At 42.4% G+C, this 21,662-nt stretch overlaps 1 long non-coding RNA gene across 1 annotated transcript; it reads right to left on the reverse strand.

Annotated features, from left to right (window-relative positions):
- Positions 1-3,457: 3,457 nt before the first annotated feature.
- Positions 3,458-21,134, reverse strand: LOC130143824 (uncharacterized). Its single transcript, XR_008819885.1, has 7 exons — positions 20,837-21,134; positions 19,353-19,490; positions 19,085-19,231; positions 15,595-15,721; positions 10,375-11,804; positions 9,582-9,687; positions 3,458-8,594 (listed from the first exon to the last, which is right to left on the reverse strand). It is a non-coding gene; the product is annotated as an uncharacterized LOC130143824 (long non-coding RNA).
- Between the last annotated feature and the right edge of the window lie 528 nt (positions 21,135-21,662).

Here is a 21,662-nt window from a genome sequence, read left to right on the forward strand (position 1 = left end):
CAACTATTTTTGTGTAAGACAAAAAGGACACGTTCTTACTATCCATACATGTTTCAGAACCATCAAGTTGCACAGTGGTGAACGTGACGACTGAAATAGTCCTACTGCTGGTACACCTGTCTGGCTTGCCTGTGGACAGATACTGAAGATGCTCACCTGGAGGGGAGCAGGCTGGATTGTGTGAGTGTTTTGGATGATGCCTGGCCTGGTGTGGGTCCCCACGAGGGAAGCTCTGCCATACCCTTGGGTGCCACTAGTACGCATGTTGAAGCTCTTGGGAGTGGGGGGTTGAAGGCAGCTTCCCTGTGCACCAACTCTTTTTATTTCTGAAAGGCAACTGAGCTTACCTTGCATTGCTGTACCTGCTCTAAAGAAACAAAGAAACAAAAGAGATTTTTTTTTTTAAGTCTGATTTAAAATATCCTCAATTTACTTAGATTTCTAAAGCAAAGAAAGTGTTTTTTTCCAGGCAAAAAGCTGCTTGTCACAGAAAGCAGTCTCCAGAAGGAAACTCACTCATTATCTTGTGCAAGCTAAGTTAGAGACTTGCAACCTCCTGCTGACTTATCTTTGTTCCTAAGTAACCCTCAGCAGCAGCAACATCAAACGCTTCCCCTTAGCCTCACATCTCCCTAAATCTCAGCCTTTGCAGAAAGGACTGGGCATGTATTTAATCTTTTGTGAGAAGACTGCATGGATTTTGAATTGCAAGACTTCAAGGCATTTCATTATTTAGAAATAAGAAATAATATGAAAGTTTGTGTTTTAAGTTACTTCCTACTGTATCCTCTTGATAAAACGAAGGCTATACGCCTTCACAATTTTCCATTTACACAGAATTCCACCAGTTTAATCAAAGTGAAACATAAAGTACTGTTATGGTCCTTGTACCTTCAGATTTCCTTACTGATAACCCACATACTATCCGTTAACCCATTGCATCATTCAGAAGAATAAACAACTTGGGCTCAGCATACAGGAAGCTGAACGAAAAGGAAATAGAAAATATTAGTTTTCATAGATCTTTTTTGACCTCTGCATAGTTCAGACTGACATATTTTCACAGATCAAGGTTATCCTTCACATGAGCCCCTTAAGTTCACTACGGAGACAAACATTTCCTATTTTTATTTTTCAAGTTGGAGCCTTATTCATTTCAACCACCATTACCTCAGTCCCACTGAACTAAAGGATGGATCTGTTGGTTAGTAAGAGTAGCAAAAGTCAGACTGACTTCCCATCCTCTCGTAACAAGCCATCCAGAAGCCCCCAGGCTATAACTAATGTGAGCGTGCATTTTCCCCAAGCATCTTTCTTCTGGTTTATCAGGACCCATATCCTTCCCCATTCAGCATACCTGCTTTTCACAGGCCACATGGAGCTGGGATGTTACTTGCTATAACATTGCCGAGATTAATGGGAACACAATCAGCTTACAAGGCTGAAATCAATCCAGTAGAAATTGCCTTTGTATTAATTGGGAATCGCAAGGTGCTCAAAGATGCTTCTGATGGCAGTGAGATGAACGGGAAGGCAGATGTCTTCACATGTAACTTCTTTCTTTTATGCCTTTAAGGTGTGGGATGTTGTCACCTCTTACCTCTAAGATTTTGTTTGGCATTTCCTAATTAGCATGCTGTTGGTGTGCCACAGCCGACACGGTTTCTGGACCTGGGGAAGAGGGACAGCCACAGCCTGAAGGTTGGCAGGAGAACCCTTGGTGCCTCCCTGACACCAGCTGTCATGGAAGGTTGGGGGCTCGGGTATCGCCGACCATTGTGTGTATTGCCGTGGCTGCCCAGGGAGCTGCAATACTGCCCGTGTGGGGGGTATGACAACCTGCCTGCTGGAGAGGGGAGACCGTGCAACTGCTGAGAATGGCGTACATACTGCAATATTAAGGTTTAGGTGTTTGTGTAATGCCATAGATCTGCACCTCAGACGCACGCCTTCAAACACGCACATAATGGAAGGGGCAAGGGCAAATATATATGAGTTTAAAAACAAATCTAAACCTCAAAGGACTGTTGTGATAGACTTGTAATCTGGCAGAGAAGGAATGCATCAAAAATTCTGGTGACCGGGCACAAAAGAGAGGAGTGCTGCAACTAAATAAAATAAACATCATTTACTCGGCGATACAGACTACAAATTCCAGATTTTTTACCTCTAATAACGTAAGGAATTCTGTCCCCGGTTTGAATAAAAGGAAAGGTGTTTAATACCTCTGCTCAGATGCATAAGTGGAAATCTTTCCAGATTTTTAGCTAAGATACTCAGTTCAGGTACAGAACCAAAATCCACCCACTTTCTAGGTATGTGATGGGACAAGGACTCATTGATCTCCTTCCCAGTGGAAAATGCAAATCATGATTGATGAGCAACTTTTACTTAGCAATCAGATTAGCAATCAGAAATCCTAGAATTTGTCCCTGCCAGAAAAGAATGAGGGTGGTTTAGTGTAATCAGATCCATAATCAAACCAGTTTGATCGTTTTGGGTATACTGGCTCCAGGTAGGATGGAGGCAACTTTCTTCACAGCAGTGGTGTGTAAAAGGTGCAGATAACACCCCAGTGGTTTGCCTTTGGCAGAACAATGTTTGCACAGCATCAAGGCTCCCCTATTGTCTCACCCAGCCCCCACCCCAGCAACTAGGCTGTGTGGGCAAGAAGCTGGGAGGCGATGCAGCCAGGACAGCTTAACGAGCTGTCTAAAGAGACACTCCATACCTAATAAAGATATGCTCAGCAATAAAAGCAGGAGCAGGGGCTGTCTTCTGAGGTAGTCATTGCTCAGAGGCTGGCTGGACATCAGTCTCCTTGTGGCAAGGGGTGAGCAATTGCTTTTCCATCACTTTTCCCCCTGCTCTTCACTTCAATAGTAAACATTGTCTTGAACCATGAGTCTTTTTGGTTTTGCTCTTCTTCTTCTCTCCTCCATTCCACAGGGGGAGGGGGTGGGGGCGTTTAGCTACTGGATGGGGTCAACCCACCACAGTGGGAAAGAGCTTGGTGCTTTGAAAAAGCCAAGGTAGTCATGTGTGTGTTCTGGATGTTTGCTGACCCCACATCACCACGGCTTATGTACTCTACAGTGCTGGTGTGAGAAGGGAATGTAGTGGCATTTTCCCCTCGTGTTTCCCTTTAAGGCCAATAAAAAAAACACCCAAACAAACACCTAAATACTAGGTGGAGATTTTATCTGCACCAACCCAGGTGACATGCCACCTAGACTCCCCAGCCATCATTCAGGCACTTTGTTCTTGGGCCACAGACCAATGAGAAAGTTACGGTACGCTTTTATGCTTAATAGGACTTCCTGGTATAAATACAGATGGCCTATAGCTGGATTCTTCCACCAGCACGTAGGGGGAATGAGCTATACTGATGAAGGACATTTTTGGTTTATGTAATTGCATCAACGTGGGGTGCTGTGTCTACTGAAACCGACTTCGATCCTTCCCTCTATCTTCCACACGTGCGTTCCCATAGTTGTACAAGTGATTGCAATGTAGTGTATACATTCACTGTAATGTCTGTTTTCCATCATAGCAGCTACATCACTACTACTACTGTAACATACTCATGTTACGCAGCAATACACAGCAAGTACTGTCTTGCTGAGGGACTTGATCCAGGCAGCATGCAGTACGCTTCCTTGGAGGGAACCAAAGGACCACCAAAAGAAACCATTTACCAACTCTGCTCTTTATCATTCTTCTTTCCCCCACTAACTGAGATTTTTTTTATCTTTTTTTCTTTATAGCTTTCTGTGGATTAAGGTGGGTACCGTTAATTTAAAATTTAATTAGGTAATACAACTCTAAATACATTTTCTTTACCATTGCACCACAATTAACTTGTTAATAAAGTTGGCACACACACAAAAGACAAGGGTTGTGTAAGAATCCATAATATGAGATACTCTTTTGACATCTTCAGTATTTTGACAGACTTCTTTATGGTGGGAACACCGTTCTCAGTAATTTAATGAAAATCTAAGAAATGGGATGTCCAGGTTATGCCTAAAGTTCCTTTTGAAATAGATGTTACATCTTAAGCAAACCTTCTCACATATATAAAAAAACGATGTTGGGTTAAGTACAGGCTGTTTTGTTGCACACATTATTTTGTTCATAGTATTAAAGATTAACTTTTTCAGTCTCTCTCATAAACTTTTAGGGGGTTTGAATCATGTTATTTGGTCCTCTGTGTGCACACACTTATGCCCGGGCAGGCTGACTCGATTTGATGTTGATCCCACTGAAATCAGTAGTTTTTTTCTCCTGAGAAAGCCCGAGAGGATCTCACTTTCCCAAATGCGAAGGTCCTATGTGCAGCAGGTATTTTTCTGTACAGCATAAGGAAAAAAGTACTTTGTACACCTCCCCTTTTCTGGTAAAATGGTTTTCCTTAGCTCTAAGATACTTGCCACTCTCGCACGATGCTAAATGGAAACACTGCCGTCTGCAAACAGAACTACAACATATAGATAATTAAATATTGCTTGCCACAGCAATGGGGATATTTTTTAAAGTTGCTATTGCATTCTGCTATTTGCTGTAACCCTGATGTAAGTCAGCTCCGTAAGGAGGGGAAGAGACAGCAAGGAAACGAAGCAGCAGCAGAACTCACATGCGGAGGCACCGTTCATCTTCTGTCTCTCAGCAGACTATCCACACGATTATTTTCTGGGGATGTGAAGCGTACCTACACTGCTAACACTATTCACAAGTCCACTAGAGAGCAGCTATGCCTCACATTTACCGAGAAGTTTTTTGAATTAGTTTCTCTGATATTTATTACACTTCACTCAAACGACTAATCAGGCCTGAAAAGCTTTCTCAGTGCTAGACCGAGAAGCAATGCAAGTGTGGATTCAGGCTGCTCTGATTTATACCGGTGTAATAACTCTCTCGTAGTACTGGACTGGTCTTGTTCATGCACAACATCATTCTTACAGAAATCTTGGCTCATATTCTAGTTTGGGGTATTTCGTTTAGACTGAAGAAATGCAGGGCTGAGTTACGTGTTTTTCCTTAAGCAAGCCTTGAGAGCCCCCTGTTGTGAGTTCCCTCGAATCCCTTCAGGAAGGGAAGGAGCACAGATTTTTTGGAAGACATTCAGAGCCAAAAAAGTGTCTGGTCTTTCCAGTCAGTGGGTAAAATGGGAACTGAAAAACAGCTAAATAAGGCCCTTTTACCCATTTCCACTAGGTACAAAAAAAGCACTGTGTAGGTCTATAGAACTAATAAAGCATAGTAGTCCACATCAACCCACATTAGGCAGTCTTCCACTAACTTATGGAAGATGTTAAATAACCCTAAAGAATGTTTTGCACTAATGAAAAGACAATTTTTTGTCTAAAACACTGGCTTCTCCTGACCATTTTCTTAACCTTATAAAAAGGTTACATTTGTCTTTCTTTAAACATCAAGGAACAGGTTAGAAATACAGACATCATTTAAATCCCAAAGCCTCGCTATTTCTTTTTCTGCGAGAGAAAAAATTAAAGGACGCTACTGCCTGTCAAAACAGCTGCTAAATCCAAATCCCCTAGCTAGGTCGGGTAAGTTAAAGAAAATTAGAAAATTTCTCTGGCCCTGTTAGAAGCAGACAGACACTATTAAGGCAGAAAGACAGCACCTTGTCTCCAGTCCCCAGCCCCAGGCGTTGCCTAGCTATTCCCCGAGCCGCACAAGCCGTTCACAGATTTTCCGTACCTGCTCCTGGTCACCCAAGCGTGCCACCCGGCGCGTCAGAGGCAGGGCTAACAGCAGGCGCGTGAGGACAGTGCCAGGGAGGCAGAGGCAGTGGCCATGGTGCCAGGCCTACCGCTGCAGTAACGGGGGGTGAAGGGTCCGCACCTCTCCCCACTGCAGTCTCCTCACCCCCTCTTCCCAGGAGTCAGTCAAGTCCCAGCATTTTCTTCAACCTGTGTTATCCTGAACTCTTAGAAGCTTCCTTACATTGCCTGGGTAGTTCTACTTTGGCACGTTGGCTTGCGGACCTCCCCTTTTCGTATCAGACCGCTTAACCCTCATGCATAAAGTGGGAAGGACAAGGACTAATTGCAGAGTTTATATACGCCAAAGGTCAGGCTCTTCTCTGTGTACTCCACCAGTTAATTCTTGGTCCTTCATTCTCTGGAATACTGATTACCCACTGCACATAACCCTGACATTGTTCCCCACCTGTGAAAAAATAAAAAGCGAGCATAGAAATATTTCAGAGCATGTGTACTGAATCGCAAAGACCTAAGAAAGCACAGAGAATGACTATTAAATGTTAGAGTGGTTGCCAAAACAGGGTGAGCATCTGATTTTTCCATTTGCCAGAACACACATGAAGAGGCACAAAAAACACGGCAATGATTGGGATGATCAAGGAAAAAAAAAAGTTCACTTCAGGCTGGACATTCTGCATCAAATTATGAAGAAAAAGTTTCTTTTCTAGCTTTTAGAACTATGTCAAATAAACCAAATCTTCATAGTGAAATATCATGTGGAATATCATTATGAAGTATCATAAATGGAAAACTGAAATGCTCGTATTAAGGTGTCAACATGAAACATTTTGGTATCCCTAATTATTTATTCGTTTTGACAGAAATTGGAAAAAAGCAATAAAATCAGAGTATGGTGAAGAATAATGCTAAAAGGGAAAATCTGTGCAGTTCAATCCTTAAATGCATTGACTGGATCTAGCAATAGCAGAGAAAACAAGGTATCTCAAAGAATGAGTAAGGAGAATTTCCATGGCATATGGTTATAGCAGAGGGTAGAACAGCTTAATCTCTGCTCAATTTAAAGCCAATTTAAAGTGAAGCACACTGTGGCATTTTTCTCAGAAAACCTCAGCATGGCTAGCACAGAAATGCAGAGGGTGATGGCAAGAAGAGAGCCAAGAAAAAAGCTACAGGGTCTGTCTATTGCTTCTCTGCAATACTCTGTTTTTTCACCGCACCTTTCAAAATAATGCTCCTCTTTAACCTTCTCCTGCAGATTTGTCACAAACATCGATTTGAAAGAACATCAGCCTCCTTTGATCTCTGGTTATTGTTTTGGAAATTACATCTTTGTCTCCTTTTTTTTTCTTCAGGTTTCTGACATTCTTGTGAGTTTTCCTGTTCTCAGCTTTAATGTTTCCATTTCCCTTCACGTGTCCACCCTTGGTTCAGCAATACCAAGTGTGATTATTTTGCAGCCTCTGGAATCCACTCAGCACCTCCTTACGTGTGGTGCATGATATGGGCACACAACTCCCGGAGATCAAGGTGGTGTGGCTAAAAGCACTGGTGCACGTGCACTCTTTGACCAGTTCAAAGAGCAACTAAAATGCAATCTTCTTAGCTGCTTAAGCAATTAGCATTTTATTTGCCCTGTGAACCGGCTACAAGCATATAGGCAGTTGCTAGCAGTGGCTCAGCTGACGGCAGTACCAGGTGAAGGTCTGGTTTGAAGGTGAAGGCTGGGTAGGACAGAGTCATACCCACCCTCTCCTCGTGCCTGCTGGGTGTCATAGCCCTCCTCGCCCAGCGATGCAGCAACAGTTGCCTATGGTTTACTCGTACATCAGACATCTGAAATGATCAGGGTTAAAAGAAATACTCCACAACAGGGGAGGAGGGTGACCGAAGGGGGGTAACCTTCTAGTCTGCGGGACAATGAAAGATGCACTTAAAAAAAATTTAAGAAAATACCATTCTGAGGCAAGCTTCCATTACCTCAGTCATTTGCCCATGATGTGGAGCAGCATTCCTCAGCTGGTAAGAGATATGCCCCTGGGAAGGCATGGCAAAGTACCTGCAGCATCTCTGTGCTCTGATGGCCAAGTGTCTCTCAGGACATGCACCACGAGGATGACTGGTCCAGCCCAACAACTCCCTGCCACAGCAAGGTATGTTTTTGGCTGGCTTAGTGACCTAACTTGTTCCCTGAGAGGCAAACACCAAAGCTGGTGAATGGCTGGTGCTAGAAGGAGGGGAAGAAAGGACCTCCTGTGACTTTTCAGCTGGACTTTCAACACCAGGGGGTCAAACCTGTAGCAGGGGAGGCTTAAGCAGCTCCTTTTGCTCCTCAGCACCTGAGATGCAACCATCCTGGGAGAGAGAGGGGGTGCCTGGGGCAGAGGTGCAGCACTGGTGCTTCACTGCCTATCCCTGGCCAGCAACAGGCAGGCAGGTTAGGAAAAGAACATGCTCAGAGCTAAAAGTGGAAATGCAGTGGCTATGAAACCACCTAAAAATGCTGCCCACCAGGGATTTGAAGAACTGTAGGCTTAGTTACACAGAAGAAGAGAAAACAGAAGCATCGATAGAGTCTTTCCTTGGGTTCAATATAAAAGCAATTGTGTAATGCTTACGCTAGTCAGAGGAAGAGGATTGGGACTGGAAATTCAGCTATATGGAAAGGAATGCTGAATCTTATGATAATTGCTTCTGGGTGAAGTCTGGATGCTCCAAAAGAGAGTTCTTCCTTTGTTACTTGTATATCCCACGTTTGCAGTGATTATGGAAAAAATGTGGTTTGCCAAAGCCTCCATTGATCTGGAGTAGCATCTTCAGTGCCTTCTTGTTTTTTCTCTTGGTTTCCTACAAGACAGTTCAGAGAAACAGCACTGAAGGAATGGGGGTATCAAGCGTTAAGTCTGCAAGAAACACACAAATAACAGGCAAGAAGCATGTCATTGTCCAGAAGAGTACGTTAAGACAGTAGTTTTTGTCTTTTCTTGTATATTCACCTACAGATGCAGTCATCATGTTTACTGGCCCAGATTTCTGGAAAGAAAACACAAGCAGGACAAGACATCTACATTTTCCAATCAAAAGTACAACGTTAGAGTAACACTTTTTTGGTTTTTTTTCTTGAAAAGGAACAACTCTCCCTCAGGACCAATGAGACAGTAGCAAGGATTAAAATCTATGGTCTTCTATTGATGTTTTGGTATGGAAATCACTGAAAATTATTAAGATGAAACTTGCAGTCATCCTCTGAAATTAATTGACAGTGAGTGATCACACTTTCAATCTTTGCTCACACAGAAGCCTTTGACTAATGTTTTCAGGCAGATTTTTGTACTCCCACAAAGGCACTGATATTTATTTTCACACAGGTAGTAATTTCATTTATATTTCAGCAAGAAACTTTGTTTTGTTCCTTAAATATTCTTTTTCTTCTCTGTTATTTTCTATTCAGAGGCCTTTGCTTGTTTTTAACATGTTTCCATAGGTTCATTTACAGGGAATGGCATACATGCTTCTTGAAACTTGCCTGCCAGAGGCAAAGTTGTTGTTCGTGAAAACTCAGGATTTGGGCAGTCAGTGCCATTGTTGCTGATGACAACTGAAGGCAACAGGATTTGCCAGTATTAGAGGCTCAGGTATCCTGTATTGCCACAGCTCAGCTTCCTGAGGAGTTACAGGATGATAGGCACTCACCAGAGCAGGAAGGAGAAGAGCAAGGGAAAGAATGAAGGCTAGTGCCCGTGGGTCCGTGACTGTCCCGGTTCCAGTTCCGCAATGCGGACACGGATGTGTTTCTGCTACACCTACACAGCATAGTGAAGCCAAGAAACTTACCTTCCAGTTCCAGCTGTGCACGCCTGCCATATCTGTTGCACCAACATGAGCACATTTCACCCTTCAACAAACTGACTCAATTCACTGAATGTAGCATAAAACTCAACTGGAAGAGAAAAAAAGCACACAACTGATCTAATGTTTCATTACGTTCTTCTTCGCTTGCAACTGCTTCTGCTGCAGATCCCTCTTTGTCCTAACTTTATATTCATTAGTCTTAGATTTACCTTAAACATAAGCTTATTCGTGTATTTAAACCACCTGAAAGACTATAGATACTGCTGGTTACCCTAAATGGTACCAGTACCATGGTTTACTCTAAATTACCTTACTTGTGTGGCTTCTTTTTAAAATCAAATTATCACTGGGAATATTTTTCTTTTATAATATCTACATCACTTCTCACAGTTAATTTCTCTATTTGTCTCCAGACTTGAGAAATGCTTTCCTCTTACCTCTAACTCCCTGTATTTAATTTTTATTTCCTTCTTAGAGCTTAATCATAATCAAGAATATCTTGATTCTTTTCCCTTCGTGAAGTCAAAACAGGCTCACAGTACATCTTAAAACATTTCCATTATTGTTTCCACTGAATGCAAGGAAAATATGTTGACTTCATTAAAAAAATAAAATTAAACCAGACATAATTTTCATAAATTTGATGTACAGATTTCACAGCTTAGAAACAAGGATGTCAAACGTGTCCAGCTTGTACAGCCTCCTACGCAGAAACCACAGGGTTTCAACGATAAGTCACTGAAACCACAGTGTTCAGCTTTTTATCCAAGGCTACCTGTACCAAATGGGTGCTGCTGCTTCAGTGCGATGACTGATCACACAATAGTTTTTCCAAGGTTCGCTTAAGATGCTGGCCTGTGAAAACAAATGAAACTCATTATGCAAAGCAACTGTGCTATATAGCTTTTCACATCTGTATGTGTGCACATAGAAAAGATACATCTGTAGGCACAGGCATACACGGTCATTTCTGTTGTAAACGTCTAGTTGTAGATGAAGACAGAAACAGAGACATCTGGGAAAAAAAAATACCAAGAAATGCTGTTTTTCAAAGATACTACATTAAAGTTTTATCTGTTAAGGATGGTATGAGCTAGTCACCTCAGAGCATTCCCTAACCTGCTATAAACAAATCACAGATTTATTTAAGTGGGAAGTCATAACAAAGTGTGTTGTATTCATAGAGTAATTCGTATATGAGAAACAGAATAGTTAGTATTCCTATTTAAGATAATTCTATATTGGCATAATTAAATTCACATCAGAGATTTTATTGATACAGCTACCTGAAAAATAACAAATCCTGCCCAAGTGATACTATTATACCTGCAAGAGGGTTAAATGTGGACCAGGCTGCAGAGCTCAGAATTCCCTAAATCCTCTTCCTTGAAATGATTCTGCCAGAAATCGAATTTCAGGTACAGTTAAAGGGCCGAATGCTGCTTGCAGCGGCACCAGATTGCTGTTCCTGCAATGGTGTTGCTGAGCAATACCCCCTGCCCCCCTCAGCCTTGCGTGCTGAAGGAGGTACTGATTGCGTAGGCGATCCACATTTTTGATCAGTAGTAAAGCCAGTAGAAGAGGAGTTTCTGACTTCTAGCAACTCATCACTATTTGCAAATCTGTCAGTTGTGCTAAGGAGAAAGCAGAGCTGATAGCAAAAAAAAGATTCCAGTCAAAACAAAGCAGAAGAACAACAAGAAAAACCCCAACAACCTCTTAAGGCTTTTGCAAGGGGGGGGTTTAAGCTGGATCATTTTCATGACCCCAGCTACTGTCACAGAGGCTCCTCAGACTGCAGTAGTGTGACACAGAGATACAGCAGAGCAGCAGTAACCTCAAGTAGAAAGTTCTTTAAATGGCCTTGCTGCTGAAGAAAGCGCTTGCATTGCTACATCCTGAGATCTGCAGAGGTGGCTTCTTCCTCAGCCTTCCCCTTTGGTCATGCAGCGTGACACCAAAGCCTCTTCTTTGCTGCAGGAGCTGAAGTACAAGCAGAATCTGATGACTGCTCAGTGGTTTGCAGCACACATGCTGGCGGGGCACAGGAGAAGTTGAGGTCTGCAAGCAGGTACTTAGGAGTCACCCCAAGGGGAGGCAGACCACGTCCTGCAGTGCCACCTCACACTGCTCTTCTGTCCTTGCTATTGCTTGCTGTGCCACAGAGGCACCCCAGCACGGTATGACATGATGCTGTCCGTAGGCCTGGGAAGACCGGAAAAAAAAAAAAAAGGCAGTAGAACAATGTGAATGAGTTTATAGAACTTGAAACCAACACAATCGTAAAAAAAAAATTCTAATAGAAACTGTGTATACACAGTAAATATATATACACATACAAAGGAGGATACAATATGTAATATTTTGTTAATACCCCAGAACCAGAAAGTGAAACTCGTTAGAAATAAAAGTAGTGTCCAGTCATCTGCTTCTGCCAATACATGCTAAATGGCAAAGGATAATAAAAAGTGAAAAAAAATGCATTTTGTTTTGAAGATAGCTTTATGTAGAATGTGTTTTTAAGGAAAGTAAAATCAGAGCAGATTTGCTGGAGTGGAGGGAAAAGGGGCTGTAGCCCCTCACTGGCTGTGCCCTGTGTTTTGCTCTGGACTGTGTAAGGGGGGGACAATTCCGTGAAACTGTATGGCTGCGGGGAGTGCATCCCAGCACAGCAGCCTCGCCAGACCCCGAGAGTGGCTTCCAAACAAAGTTGTAATGTCAAACCTTTCATTCTGATACTGAAAGATGAGCTATAGTATCACACAGATCACCATGCAAGGCACGTCAGGATATAGGAAGGCCCAGCTGCCCGCGGAATAGTTCTATATGTAGTGCCTGTAGTACCACAGGCTGCTTTAGCTTCCACACCAGGCTCGTTCATCTTGAGCCTGCAGTGGTTTGGGGGAGTTATTTGTTCCATGCTAGTGATATTGTAACATAGAAGTAACTCTCTTCTGACCCTGTTCCTTCTGTTCGTTACCAGCAGTAAATGAACAAAAGCAGCATTTTTTACTGTGCCGTCCTGCTTCCTCCATTCAGTGTCCAATGTCTGCGTCTCTCCCTTTTGATTTTTCCTTCTGAACATTTTGAATGAACACGGCACGTTCCGCCGGGTTTCGGTGCTACCACATCGCTGCTTTTCACACCGTGGGCCATACTGTCTCTCAGTGGAGCCCTCGGCAGACATGCATTGCATACAGGGAACGCTCCTGCAGTAGAAAGGCCACGCACCGCTGGGCCAGGTTTCACCAGGAGACCTGAAGACCCACAGCACAATGCCATCCAGCACTGGAGCTGCAGGAGAGGCCACTGCTGCAACACGGCAGAGGAGCGCTGACTTTTCTTGCTTCTCGCCCCCCCCCTCTCCCTGCCTGTGGCTTTCAGCTGAACGACTGCTTCGGGCCCTCAGATGGTTCTAGAGAGCTGTGGCAGCTGGGCTTCCTGCCGGCAGCCGCGCGTCTTCTCAGCGTAGCTGTCCTCGGCTAGTGGGGAAAGATTATTAACAGTGCTGCAGATAAAAATGAAGTTGCCCTATAAAAGCTGGAGTGTACCTCAGGCACAGAAAAAGCTCTAAGCTCTTATCGTTACAGAGATCGGGACTGATAAGGCCTTATGCAGGAGTTTTCAGCTGAGATGCGAAAGGAACTATATGACGTGGATGCCTGCAGCGACAGGAGACCAGACTTGGTGACCCAGTGAGGCTGCTTCCATCCCCCATGTGGAGAAAGGTGAGAGCCAGGAGGTGGGAGGCTGCTCCAGCATTAAAGACAAGACTTGAAAGGAGACGGCCAGAAGAGGACAGTTCTTCTGAGTATCTGGCTCTGCGCATGGTTGGTCTAGGCTTGTGTCAGGCTCTGGATGTTAAGACAATTTCTCAGTAAGGTTTGTTATGACAAGGCTAGGAATACATCCATCAAACTACATGCATAGCAAGCATCATTGGGTTGACCTAGGAGCAGGATACACCTGGTATTTAATGTACATATTATTGCTGTTGATAGTAAATTGTCCTACTTTATTGTCATACTCACTCACTTCTGCTGAACCAGAGAGAACAAAGACAGTAATGGCTCCTCTGAAACAAATGAGGCAATGCAGGAACATCTGCACATGGCTTTTGCATTTCTCACACGTCTTCATTAGCTGAAGCTGTTCCTAAAGCCTAGATAAAACCATGACCAGGGTTGCACTAGATTCAGAAACATTTTGTCTCTTCTTGAGAGCGGGTTCTACTTTCCATCCACTAAGTATCTTCCATTCTTACGCTGCTATTGCCTCTCAGCCTTAATTGCAATTGAGAACCACAGATGTTAATGTTAATGTCAGTAATGTTCACTGCTAGAAGTGTAAGACAAATGATTTTTAAATCTGGTAACAGCTAGAGGCCAAAGGCCAGCATGCCCACAGGACCCAGGTACCACTCCAGCCCCGTTACGAGCTGCAGACAGGGGGTTTCTTTGGTACTCACACAAGTACGGTCTGACAGAGCAGTTCACCTTACAACCCAGCCAGCTGAGCACTTTTCATATTCTTCTTGTTTTCCAGCAACTGAGAATTGCCTTAAATATTTTGTTCCAGGTAATTACCCTGCCTTCCATGATATAAGAAGAACCTTCTGTAATAAAAGCTTTTGCTTGGCATCCCTTCGATCCTCAGTATATTCCTTCAAGACAGTAATGCAGAATTTCCTGTAACAGCCGCTCCATTTATTCCTCCAATTTCTTCATTTACTGAATGGGATCTTTTAATTAGCCAATGTGTGATCCACTTCAGTATGGACTGGAAACTGGCTATAAGTTAAACCTGGAGGAACATCATGGAGCGTGTCAACAGGTTTTTATTGTGTATCAGCCTAGTAATTTTTTAGTGTTTATGTCACCACATTCAGTCATCTTTACTCTGATTTTTACAGCAAGTATAATTACAATTTGGGAATAATTTTTTCCCAGGTTTGATTTTCTCTTTTCAAAGCAAGGTTAAAAGACAGAATTGTACCAAAGCTTATAATAAGAAAATTAAATTGAGAGAGGCCGAAACTAACTTGCAAACTTGTCAGAAATATTTTAAAGACTAGTTTTCCTAAACCTGTTATACAGGGGTCTTCTTCCTAGTCTCCCACTGTCAAGCATAACGCTCTCCCCTTGCTTTACTGCAATCCCCCCTGCCCCAGTCACAGACAGTATACAAATGGAATGTCATGTGCGTGAGTTATAGAAGTTCTTTGAAAGCAGCCCTGTACCTTACAGGCTTTTTTTGGCTGAGCCATTGCCATGACTAAGCTATGGGAAAAGCCTCCATTCAGCTATACTGTAAAGGAAAATGTGGGTGGGGGAACTGGGCTTTCAGGGTCGAAGTCATTCAGCACTTGGGCGGCACCGTCGCAAAGAGGAAAGAGGAAGGCTCAGCCTCGCATGCCTGGGATGGGAGGTTTTTCAGATTTCCACTCTGCACCTGTCCCTCTGGGGCCAGGCAGGCGACGGTGCGAGAGAGAGTGTCATTATTTGACTCAGCATGTTCCTAAGCCACAAAAGAGAAGTGACGTATATAAAAAGCAACTTGCTCGCTCTTATCTGATCAGAGGGATATCAAGGAGTTTTCTCCACTGCCTAGACATAAAGGAAGTTCTTCTTCGTCCTTACATTTCACTTTCTCTGTCAGCATGCCTCTCTTCAAGCAATTATTGTGACCTTATAGCCTCTAGCACTAAACAGGACACTATACAGAGACGTGATATGCAACCAACCACTACCACCTTGCCAAATACCTATTGTTTAGCTTCCCATTATAATTACTCCACCAACACTAAAACTCATTTCCTCTATAATAGATCTAAATTAGGGATAACTCATAGAGCCACCTCACTTCCCACAAATTTGGTGGAGGTTTGCCTTCACCAAATCCATGAATTATCCTGCTGAACCAGCAAATGAATAAAGTCTGCCATATTTCTGAGATGCTTCTGGTAGAAAATGACAATGTTTCGCTTTCTACTTACCACCCAAACGGTCTCTGGTGTTATTGTACAGTGATTCTTTCAAGTAGCAGGTTTTACTGTAAAATATGCAGTGGTCTTCACCGTTTTGTCTCCTCTAATGTTATAAACTGCCTTTTGCAGTGCAGTGCTGTACAAGAAAGTTTGTTTTGTTAGCACCACAAACAGCACACACAACTTGCCAGCCATCGGCAGGGCTCTCCCACTTGGACTCAGTTTGCAAGACCTTTAAGTAAACCTAGAGGTGAAGGGGTAACCAGAGCCTAACATAACAGCTTTGCTTAAATACGATGCTTGTGATGACCTGAACTCCTCAAAACAGGCTTGAACTTCATAGAATCATAGAATGGTTTGGGTTGGAAGGGACCTTAAAGGTCATCTAGTTCTGACCCCCCTGCCACGGGCAGGGACATCTTCCCCACTGGACCAGGCTGATCCAAGCTCCATCCAGCCTGGCCCTGAACGCTGCCAGGGATGGGGCATCCGCAGCTGCTCTGGGCAGCCTGGGCCAGTGCCTCACCACCTTCACAGCAAAGAATTTCTTCCTAATATCTGATCTAAATCTACCCTCTTTTAGTTTAAAACCATTCCCCCTTGTCCTGTTGCTACATGTCCTTGGTACACGTACATGCCCTCTCCAATCAGTTTGGCTCAGTGGATTTAAAGCTGCCTTTGTCTGCCATTATGTTCCTTTCTTTCCTAAAGCAACAGAATCTCAACGCTGTCCAGGCTAGTAACATGCGAGCTTTACAATTATTCCACTCTTTAGTTACTCATATTTTTATCCCGAGAAGCCGCACTGTTTGAAGGTTTGGTCAATGCATGAGATCCATATTTAATACAGGTTTATGGACAAAAAAAAGAAAATTAAAATGGTTATTAGCTACACAGGTACGATTCTACCAGAGAGTTGTAGAGTCTTGTTATATGTGGCTGTATAGACCAGAACAAGTATCTGGAAGCGACTCCCAGAGACATAGCTATATCCAGAATGCTGTTATGCATACTGTTGTCTAGCAAATTGCCAAGGACAAACGCAATGTTAGTCTATAATAGGTGAGGCATTTCTAGCTGATACAATTAAAATATTAAAGCCACTGTACAATGTAGCTGTACGATGACAGGAGCCAATGCCCTCTGTGTTGTCCCTTCAAGCCCTGAGTTCTTGAAAATCTATGGGCAGTCATATTGCGCATTAACTGAAGTTCTTGGGTGCTCCTGAAGTTGTCTGGTCAATGCAAACAATCTGCAGCGATATCTATGCATGAGTAACTGCCAACCACCTAATGAGGGCTGAGCTAATAGAGCCCTACTCCACATCCAAGTGGAAAGCTTCCAACCTATCAACCAAATAAAGACGCATAAAATAAAGGCTGACACAATCTCTTTACCCTCTCAGCATCCTCACAGAGGTGCTGAACAAGAGGTAAACCCCCCCCCCCCCCCCATTTTGCAAAGCTTCACATGAATAGGATGGAGAGAGTGGGGCATAAAAATATGTATTGGTCACCACATAGTTTCTCAAACAAAAGATCCTGATTTCCGTTAATGAACCTTAGTTATAAATTAACACAAAGTCTAAATAAAAGCTATTGAGATATTCCCTGCTTCTCAATCCAGTTGTGCTGCTTATCTAAAATTATTTCAAGACATGTCCATCAAAAGAAATGAAAACATAAATAAATCACACTACCTTTTCTTCAATAAATTATTTTTTAGACTATGTGGTAGAAGAAAGTATTCTTTTTCTTACTTCAGTTCCGATTTTTCATGATTCATCCCTTTCACCAGGAGAGCTTTTGTGTGCGCGTACATGAGAGCACGAGTGCATTACATGTATCTACACATACACCTGTAAAATCTGTTCCTTTGAGCTACCCATTTTCCGAAAAATTAAAAATGGCTTAAGCACGTAAAGACCGTACAGTAAATACTCATGTGCATTCAGAAAACAATCTCACTTGAGTATGCCAGATAGAGCTCTCATCAGCTTAAACACTCGTTTTGAGATCAAGAAGAAATAAGTGATCCGGCTTGGCTGCCCAGACTCACCCACCAGACAAACGTACAGTTGCATTTTGTATATTGTCAGCACATTACACAGACTAGCATTCTACACACCACACTGAAGCCCAAACACCGTATAGATTTTGTAAAGCATCTCCAAAGCCCTCTGAAATCTTGGGACTTCCAGAGGCAAAGATTTAATCTGAAAAACACTTGAGCATCTTCTTATTCACCACAGTGAAGGTGTCCAAGTGACTCTAACTGCCCTCTACTAATTCCTCACAGGAACCTCTTACTGGCAACACCACAGTGTTGATAACCATTTATTAATGATAATACCTAAGAGCCAAATGATTTATTAACGATAATACCAGGACCATTTAAAGCCCTTTTTTCCCTCCTTGTGATGAACTAGGAGGAACAGCGATTTTAAAACCAACTGGTTCCTAGAGCTGGCAGTCCAGTAAGTCCCTAGTGCCTGCAGAGAGCCTTCCTGAGAACAGTGCAGCTCAGTGAGAGTGACAGAAACTGGGCTTGGGCTGAAGGCAACTAATTTAGAAAAAGGAGTATGCTCAAGAAGAATACCTTTAAGTACCTTTAACTTCAGTTGTTTAGAAAGAAACCAACTGTGGAAGTCCCCATAAGAGAACATGCCTTACCAGCATTTGCTGAGGAAATGCACACCATTTAAATATTAAATAAATTTCCTCAAAAGCAGCATATATACTTAATTACAGTAGGAATCAGTTCTGAAGGAAATAATGAGAATCTGCCTTGTTTCTTAAATCAGATAATTCTGCTGGTTTTATTCTGGCTTTACTTTGGTTTTTTTTAAAGTGTGCACTTTTGTTTGGGTTTCACCCAAAACAAAAGCACTTCTACATTCTCAAGAGAATTCTCAGGTGTCAGGATCACGTATCCTTTGAAGGTTTGCATTAAATTGCAAACCTAACCTCGAGCCTAGCTGCTGCAGAATGTAACGGAATGTGTTTAGCTGTCACAAGCATTGGACCAGTGCCACGAAGTGACACATCCCTTGGGACTCACCGGGGTTTAGTCCCTCATCTTCCAGTGTTGCTCCCACGCCTTGGGAGCAGGCATAGTTGCTGGGATCCACCTCTTCCAGGGCAATGCAGCTCCCTGCAACTTTCACCCCCAGTGGACATACTCTCCCCAGTGCTGTTAAATTTCTGGTATTGGTTCCGAGTGAATATAACGCAAACTTCAGCTGGCTTAAATGCTAAGATGAGCTTTTACTCATAGCTGTTGCAGAAACTAAACTAAGAACGTAATTGTCAGTTCACAGACATCCCTTGGAGCCATAAAATAAGTAAGATAAATACATTTAAATTCTGAAAAGAAGTCCTGTCATATTTCTCCAGCAGGGTACTGAAGAACTTCAGATGGATTGGAGAAATTCATTGCTGTAAGAAACAGGAAAAAAATGCAGAATCTTTGTTTACCTAGGTCTGTGGTTTCTACATACCTACTTTTTACTTTGTTCATTTCTTGACTCAAAGCGAAAATGGGAATTCACCCTTTTCTCTTTTTTCCTGTCCAATGTGCAGATGGGGCATATTTTCGTTCACTCCATCAATCCCTGCCCCCTACGCACAAACTTGCATACAGGCACCTAGCCAGTGGAAAAGAAAAAAGGGTTACTCATTAATCCATTCTACAAAGCTTTCCAAACTGAAATGGGTGGGTTTTACATCTCCAGCAAGGAGCAGTATATAGGTAGGTGCATAGCATACCTGAGCACAGCTCAAACTAAAGTGTTCATCTTGAATAGTGTTCAGCTTTGCTTCTGGCACATTTTAAACCAGAACTCATCAATATGGAGAGGATGATTATTTTGTGTATGCTTTTCTTCTGTTCCAGTACGGTGCTGACTGCAGCTCCACACAAAATAGTAAAATATAAACAGCTTTTGAAGACAATTAATGTGTTACAAACCACAGTGAAAGATACGGTAAGCAAAGTATTTCTTGTGGTATTGAAATTATTTTCAAGCATTATTTATTGCTTAGAATATATCTTGTGAGAGACATCACTTTCAAACCTTAAACTTTTCTAACTTACGTTTGTTTTATTGTAGGACGTTGAATTGCTGCATACACCAGAAAACCCTGTGGTGAGACTGCTTTAACATTTCTTTCTAATGATATCAATTTGATTTTGTACTGATTTATTCCATTGACAAATGGCAGATGCCTTCTTCACATCTCTGACCTAGTACTCTTAATGCAAGCTAGACTGAATAAGAAAATACTTTGGTAAAAGATCCTTATTTCTGAATTTTTAATGGTAGGGGTGTTTCTATTATGAAATCTGAATTACTACGTTGCTATCGCGTGTGTATTCTAACACACCCACAGGTCCAAATTGGTCCGTATTCCATTTCTGCAATAAACGGTGCTCAGAGTGAGGGTTCATACAAGATCCAGGCGAGCAGCAGTGCTCTTGGGGATGCAGGATTTGGGAGCGGAAGTGCATCCAGCTGCCACACGCTCCAGCCGCACTGGGAGCCTTGCTGAACCAAACCCGAAGGCCCCCTCCTTTCCCTCCCCCCGAAGCAAAGCGCCACGAGTAGCACTGTAAGGCAGTGTTACACAGCACTTCCTCTCATACGTAGCCACACTAATTTCTCCAAGACTATTCATGTGTAAGGATCGTGCTACCAATGAGAAGATAAGACTGCATTCTGCAAGTATTCTTTTTGGATTATAGCTAGTTACAATTACCAGAACAGGTCCCCATTAATCCTTTTAATACAAATACTTATTAACACATTACTTAAAGCTGATATTTTGCAAGTGGCAAGGTCAGGAACTTTCTTATACGTAGTAAATTACACCAGAGTCACAGAAAGTGCGTGCATACTCAGAAATGGCAGGATGCTGTGAAATTAAATGCTAATAATAGTACCAACACGTCTTAAAAGCTTAGAAGGTAAATGCATCCTGCTTGCTTTTGGTAATCCTCAACATGCAACAAAGGTCTGGAGCTAGCTGCGGCTAACCTAGTGTTACACTTCTGTTATGAGCTGCCTTAAATTTACCCGTAATTTTGATTTTTGAGCTCCAACAACTCTTTCAGAAAGCAAACAATTTTGATCGACACATGAAAACAATTATGCATAGTCTTTTGAAAAATACCTAAAGCATAAAGCTATTTACTCAAGACTGTAAACTCTCCTGAAAAGCAACAACAAGAAGAAAGGAAAAAAAAAACTCACCTGGTTTCACACTGGTTTTGTTAGCTTCCTCCTAGGCTTTACAGTTGGGTGAGTTTTTTACTTGCTAAAATATACAGCAGCATGACCAAAACAGATACATTCCTTCTCATTGCTAGAAAAAACTGCAGCGCAAAAACCTGATGCACCTTTAACTAATTGCTGGGGATTTTTCATTAACACTCTTTCTAACTTGTGGTGTCAAAGTGAAAAGAAGGAGATGATTAGCTGTCATTTTACTGCAGTGTTTGCCACTAGCTCAGAAACAAAGCAAATACAACTAGTGACTAATTGCTTAATTTTTTTTCCTCTCTCTCTCTCAAAAAACATGGTTACCTCAGGAAGGAAGATAACAGTTAATTTGCAGCTTAGGGCTTTACACCCTCATTCTGGGAGGTCCCAAGTACCTCTGCTGAAAACTAGAGGAGACAGAGAATTCACATATTTAGAAGGTACTAAGTTGATACAGGTTCAACCTCCGATGAAAAACTTTTTTTAAAAATATTAGCGTGCTAATAGTAATTATCACCAAAACCCACATTAATAACCTTTTCATTCTACAGGGTGAAATTTGCATTTACTGAGTTGTCCACATACTTAGATATGAATTACAGTGTGCCAAATTTGTACTCAGGGTGATTAGGTGCAATCTAATTTAGAACTGCTTGATTATGCATATTAGAAAGGCTTTAAAGCATCATCCCTGTTTTGCGTACCAACTGCTACTGAATCTGAATCTCACCTGGTTTCTTAGATGCCCCTGCAGTTTGCTGCTTTGGCAAGGACACAAGCCAATCTTCATGTATGTTGTTTATAGCAAATTTTAATA

Source organism: Falco biarmicus, chromosome 1 (assembly GCF_023638135.1).
Source record: "Falco biarmicus isolate bFalBia1 chromosome 1, bFalBia1.pri, whole genome shotgun sequence".
In the NCBI taxonomy this organism is placed as follows: Eukaryota; Metazoa; Chordata; class Aves; order Falconiformes; family Falconidae; genus Falco; species Falco biarmicus.